The sequence below is a fragment of the Tamandua tetradactyla genome, chromosome 1 (genome assembly GCF_023851605.1).
Source record: "Tamandua tetradactyla isolate mTamTet1 chromosome 1, mTamTet1.pri, whole genome shotgun sequence".
NCBI lineage: Eukaryota > Metazoa > Chordata > Mammalia > Pilosa > Myrmecophagidae > Tamandua > Tamandua tetradactyla.
In genome coordinates this window covers 99004341-99011273 of record NC_135327.1, presented here as the reverse complement: position 1 = coordinate 99011273, position 6933 = coordinate 99004341, and the positions used below count along the sequence as shown (strand labels likewise).

General features: G+C 34.8%; 1 non-coding gene across 1 annotated transcript; it reads left to right on the top strand.

The window, feature by feature from the left end:
* Nucleotides 1-6400: 6400 nt before the first annotated feature.
* TRNAD-GUC (transfer RNA aspartic acid (anticodon GUC)) lies at nt 6401-6471 on the top strand. The gene has a single exon. It is a non-coding gene; the product is annotated as a tRNA-Asp (tRNA).
* Nucleotides 6472-6933: the final 462 nt, after the last annotated feature.

Here is a 6933-nt window from a genome sequence, read left to right as displayed (position 1 = left end):
TAGGCACAAACATGAAACCAGGTGCTGACCCCTACTCTTAGGGACACTCAAATTAGAAGGCTTAATTACTGCAGGGCAGGAAGAGAACTACCTAAAGCAGTGGCTTTCAAATTTGAGCTTACATCAGAATCACCTGCAGGTTCGCTAAACCACACCCAGAGTTTCTGATTCTTTTGGTTTATGGTGGGACCAAGAATTAGCATTTCCATCAAATTCTCAGGCAAGGCTGGTCTGGAGACCTCACTTTGAGAACAACTGCACTACACATGATCTAGACTCAGAGCCAAAAGCCTCCTCTTCTATATTCTGCTATTTTGTGAATTTCTAGCACTACATCAACTTTTAAAGAAAGTTTTAATTCTTTTAAAGAAAGATGTTTTCTGTTAATTAAAAAAAACTTAGATGATATAGTAAGTTAAGTTCTCATCAGTGATCAAACCATTTGAGAACAAGTTGAATAGGGAAGTAACTCAAATTCCTTGTTATAGACTAAAGCATACCAAGAGCTGTTTTCTGAAAATGAAGGACTGGGTTTATTATTGCAAATAGAGTAAATTTCAAATAGTGCTAACAGAGTAAATTTCAAAGCTATTTGATCAGTAAAGGAGCTCAAACTTCACTGGGGCATTCACACCCACAATGCTGGATGAATATAATGTCCCTGCTGTGACATTACATACATTACATTACATACATATGCTGAGCAGCTTACATATTCTCTCTATGCCTCATTTTCCTCATCTGTAAAATGGGAACTGTGATAGTTAACCTCTTAAGGTTTTCAAGAGGATCGGGAATAGCATCAGTGCAAGACGTGTGGGAAGCACTCAATGAATATTGCTTTTTATGTTCAATTAGAACTCTATATTAAACGGCGTAACTGGAAGAAAGCATTCTTTAGGTATATAAGTTTGGAAAATACTGAGTTAAAGTAAATAAGTTTCTTTGTTGCAGAATAATTCAGAGCCTTTTATATGCCAGTATACACTGTGAACCCCACTTAAGGAAAATATAATATATAGTGTTTCCAAGAATTATTTAACCACAGAACATTTTTTGCAAGTAGCATTTAAAAAAAAGTTCTTAGAGAAGTTGTAAGTTTACAGAAAATTCATACAGAAAATACAGAGTTTCCACATATGCCCCTGTTCGGAAAATCACAGATACCCATTAAGCAGCATCTCCCAGGCCTCACCTACACACAGCTCCTTCTCTGGGGAAGTCACAAACACGCTAAGCGCTGTCCTCCAGTCTTCTGCTACCCCCACCTCCTTTTCTATTATGTGCCATTCCACAATCTGGGAGAGATGTTAAATCTAATGAAAAGGGCCGGCCAGACCTTAAACCCAGAAACTGGGAATAAGCAGCCCCAGATGCTTATCAAAAAAGGAATTCTCGGTGGTAAGCCCCCTCATGGATAAAATTCATACTCAAACAGATTTCTCTCTCTTCTCCCATTAAAGTGGGGCAGATGGAATTGCCATCTACTGACCCCTGAGCTGTTTTCATCCTCCCTGCGAGACCAGCTGTAATGGAATAACCGGTGCCTGGCTGGCGGTGGTGCCAGCTGAGCCCCAGTCCAGGTTTGCAGGTCCTGCCGCTAAAGGAATTTAGACAAACAAGAGGGCCAGTAGGAATAAGTAAAAAGAGAGTACACATTAAAGAGGCTAATGTGGATGTGCCCAAGGGAGGGGCACGCACTGAGTGGGTTGGGTTTGGCTCCCTTTATAGGAAGTCTTATTGGTAGCAGGTTTCCATAGTAACCTTTAAGCACCAGGTGTCTCCCTCTGCAGGTTCCCATGGTGACCTTTGAACATTAGGGGCTTACTTGGTTTGTGTTAACCAGGTGCTTATAGAGTTAACATTGTTTCAGGAAGAAATAACTATTGATGCTTGTGGCCAGCCCATCATGTATCCAAAATTTGTCTTTGGGCAGATGTTCAAAAATCTTTACAACCTCAGGCTTTCTATTATTATCTAAGAGTTTGCTTTGGGCGCAGGATTTTATAAGCTTTTATGGTTTCAGGAGGTTTCAATGGTTTTAGGAAATTTTTGTCCCATGAAGTTTGTAGCTCTGTATTAAGTCTTTTGAAGCTGAAGAGAAGACCAAGGACCACAGCCTTGATGCCCTATTCTATCCTGCTTCAATTGGATTTCTTCTGCTTTTGAGCACTCTTTGTCCTGTGTAACTAACAAAGAGATTGTTGGTCCTTTCTGTACTCATTATACTGTACATATAATAAAAAGATAATTTCCTAAAAGTTTCTGTTGTGCCCTGAACTATGTTCCCACAATGCATGTTGTAGCAACTCACTCCACATGCCTTTCAAACACACAATTTTACCACTATTAATAGTTGCATTTAATGTGGTGATTTTGTTACCATTGATGAAAGATAATTATTATAATTACATTATTAACTGTAGTCTATATTTTCATTAGGGTTCACTGCTTTTGTACAGACCTTTTTTTTTTTAAAATTTAATCTCATAACATATATACAACCTAAAATTTCCATGTTTAACCACATGCAAATATATAATTTGGTGCTGTTAATTACATTCACGATGGTATGCTACCAACACCACCATCCATTACCAAAATTTTTCCATCACCCCAAGGAGAAACTCTGTACCAATTAATCACTAACTCCCCATTCTCTACACCTACCTCAGACCCTGGTAACCTGTATTCTAGTTTCTGACTATGAATTTTATGATTCTAATTATTTTATACCAGGGAGATCATACAATATTTGTTCTTTTGCACCTGGCTTATTTTGTTGCATGAATCAGAACTTCATTCCTTTTTATGGCTGAATAATATTCCATTGTGTATATATATATATCTCCCCATTTTGTTTATCCATTAATCTGTTGATGGACATTTGGGTTACTTACATCTTTTAGTAATTGGAAATAATATCACAGTGAACACTGGTGTGCAAATATCTGTTCAAGCCTCATTTTCATTTCTTGGGGTATATACCTAGAAAAGGAATTTCAGGGTCATAAAGTAACTCTATACTTAACTTTCTGAGAAACTGCCAAACTATCTTCCACAGAAACTATGCCATTTTACATTCCCATCAAAGGAAAAAAGGTGTTCCTGTTTCTCCACATCCTTTCCAATACTTGTTATTTCCCATTTTGTTAATAATGGCCATCCTAATAGTCATGAAATGGTATCTCAATGTAGCTTTGATTTGCATTTCCCTAGTGGCTAAGAATGTTAATCACCTTCTCATGTGCTATTAGCCATTTGTGCATTTTCTTTGGAGAAATATCTATTCAAGTCTTTTGCCCATCCTTTAATTGGTTGTTTATCTTTCTATTGTTGAATTATAGAATTCCTTTATACATTTGGGATGTTAAGCCTTTACAGATATGGGTTTTCAAATATTTTCTCCCAGTCTGTAGATTGTCATTTTACTTTCATTATGAAGTCTTTTGGAGCACAAAAATTTTAAGTTTTAATGTCATCCCATTTATCTCTTTCTTATTTTGTTACTCATGCTTTTAATATAGAGTCTAAGAAACCATTGTCTAACAGAATGTCCTGGAGATACTTCCTTACATTTTCTTCTAGGAATTTTATGGTTTAATTTTTAGGTCTTTGATCAATTTTGAGTGAACTTTTGTACATGGTGTGAGATAGGGTTCCACCGTCATTCTTTTGTATGTGGACATCCAGTTTTCCCAGCACCATATATTGAAGAGACTATCCTTTTACCAGTGAGCGAATTCGGCACCCTTGTCAAATAGCCATAAATGGTAGGGTTTATTTCTGAACTGTCAATTCAATTCCATTGGTCTTTATGTCTGCCCTTGTACCAGAACAGTGCTGTTTTAATTACTGCAGCTTTGTAATCAGTTTGAAAATCAGGAAGTGTGAGTTCTCCAACTTTCTTCTTCTTTTTTAAGATGGTTTTGACTACGTGGACTCCTTACCGTTCTATATAAATTTGATTATGGCTTTTCCATTTATTCAAAGAAGGTTGTTGGAATTTTGAATGGAATTGCATTGAATCTATAAATTGCTTTGGGTAGAATTGATATCCTAACAACATTTAGTCTTTCATTCCATGAACACAAATGTCCTCCCATTTATTTAGGTCTTTTTGCTTTCTACCAGCAATGCTTCATCATTTTACATGTATAAATCTTTATATACTTGGTTAAATTTATTCCTAGATATTTGATCCTCTCATTTGCTACTGCAAATGCAATTTGGATAGAAATGCTACTGACTTTTGCACGTTGACCACATTAAAAAATAAATGAAAAAAGACCACATGATAATTTCAATTGTCACAGAAAAGCCATTTGATAAAACCTAGAATCCCTTTTTGATAAAAAAAAAATACTTGGAAAACTAGCATTTTTAAAATTGAATTTGTTTATTAGTGGTAATGGGCTTGCTGTGGATTTTTAAGGGTTTTCAATATATAGGATCATGCCATCTGCAAATAGAGGAAGTTTTGCATTTTCCTATCCTATTTGGATGCCTTCCATTTCTAAGAAATAAGCCTGACTAGACCTTCCAGTACAATAATAAATTACAGTGATGACAGTGGGCATCACAATCTTCCTCCTGATCTTAGAGGTAAAGCTTTCAGTCATTCACCACTGACATGATGTTGGCCTCAGAGGATGAGTTAAGGAATAGTCTCTCCTCTTCAATTATTTGGAAAAGTTTCAGCAGAATTGATGCTAATTCATCTTGGAATGTTTGGTAAAATTCACCAGTGAAGTCATCTGGTTTGGGGGTTTTCTTTGTTGAGTGTTTTCGTGACAATTCAATCTCTTTGCTTGTTATTAATATGTTGAGAGCTTCCATTTCTTCTTAAGTCATTGTTTTGTCGCTATGTTTTGTAGCTATTTGTCTATTTCATCTAGCTTATCTAATTTGTTGGTGTACAATTGTTCATGGAATGCTCTTATAACCTTATCTATTTCTGTGGAATCAGTAGTAATGTCCCCTTTTTCATTTATGATTTTAATTACTTGTGTCCTCTTTCTTTTTTTTCTCTGTCAGTCTTGCAAAAGGTTTGTTGATTTTATTGATCTTTTCCAACAGCCAACTTTTGGTTTTGTTGATTTTTTCTATTGTTTCTTAAATCTCAATTTTATTTATCTCTGCCCTAATCTTTGTTATTTCCATCCTTCTGCTCACTTTCAGCTAAGATTTTCTTTTCCTAAATCCTCCAGTTATGAAGTTAGATCTCTGATTTAATGTCTCTCCTTTTTTAATGTAAGCATTTAGAGCTTAAATTTTCCTCTCAGCACTCCATTTGCTGCATCCCATAAGTTTTGATACATTACATTTTCATTTTCCTTACTTCAAATTGCTTCCTAATTTCCCTTGTGGTTTCTTCTTTGACCTATTAGTTGTTTAATAGTTTAATGTGCACCCATTAGTTGTTAAATTGTTTAATGTCCACATATTTCTGAATTTTCAAGTTCTCCCTTTGTTATTGATTTCTAGCTCCATTCTGTTGTGTTCAGAGAAGAGACATTGTATGATTTCAATCTTTTAAAATTTATTGTGACTCATTTTGTGACCTGATATATGATATATTCTGGAGAATGACCAATGAGTCCTAGGGACACCTGGTTTAGAAGGATTACCCTGAGTGCTGCTACTATTTAGTAAAATGATCTCTTTATGTCTGTTAGGTCTAGTTGGTCTATAGTATCATTCAAGTCTTCTATTTTCTTATTGATCTTGTCTAGATGTTCTATCCATTATTGAAAGTATTGTATTTAAGTCTCCTAATATTTCTACAGAACTATTTCTCTGTTATAATCTGTCAACATTTGCTTCATATATTTTGGAGCTCTGCTGTTAGGTACATGTGTATTTATAATTGTTATATCTCCTTGTTGAATTGACTCACTATATCAGCATATAGTGACCTTCTTTGTCTCTTGTGAGTAACAGTTGTTGACTTAAAACCCATTTTTTTTCTGAAATTAACATAGCTATCCCAGCTCTCTTTTGCTTACTATTAGCATGGTAGTTTTTCTTCCATTCTTTCATTGTCAACTTACCTGTGTCTTTGAATTTATAGTGAGTCTCTTATTAAGAGTATATAATTGCACCATGCTTTTTAAAATCCGTTCTCCAATCTCTGCCTTTAATTTAATCCATGCATACTTAAAGTAACTACTGTTGATGCAGAATTTTCTTTTGCCATTTTTCTATTTGCACTTTATAAATCTTGTACCTTTTCTGTATCTCAAGTTGTATGTTAATGCCTACTCTCTCAAATTTATTTGACTTTTTGTAGTGTGCTATTTTGAGTCCCTCTCATTTAATGCTATATATTTTTTTCATAAATTTTCTTTGTTGATACCATAGAGCTTTATTTTAATACCCTAAATTGGAGGAGGAGGGTGCAAGGGTAGTTCAGTGGTAGAATTCTTGCCTGTCATGCAGGAGACCTGAGTTCAATTCCCAGCCCATGCACCTTCAAAAAAAAAATCAATGAATGGTGCTGCAGTAACAGGATATTCGCATGGAAAAAAGAGGGAAATGTGATCCCCACCATACAACATACAAAAATATCCTAAATCAATACTAATCATATTTGATTTGATACAAACTAACTTCAATACTACATAAAACTGTTTCTATACCTCTTTGTCTCCTCATCTTTTTGTTCTAAATTTTACAAATTATATCTTTTTACATTGTATGTCCAAAAATATAGAGCTATGTTTATATTTTATGAATTTGCCTTTTAGAGCTGTAAGAAGTAAAAAGTGGAGCTGCATACCAAAATTATACAATATAATACTTAAATATACAACTAAAAGAAATTGGCATGTGACTCCAATATATCTAAGACATAGGAACAGGATTAAGGTGGAATAAATATTGCTTATTACCATAAGAAATTTCTTTATTCCTTCTGAAATGATAGCATTC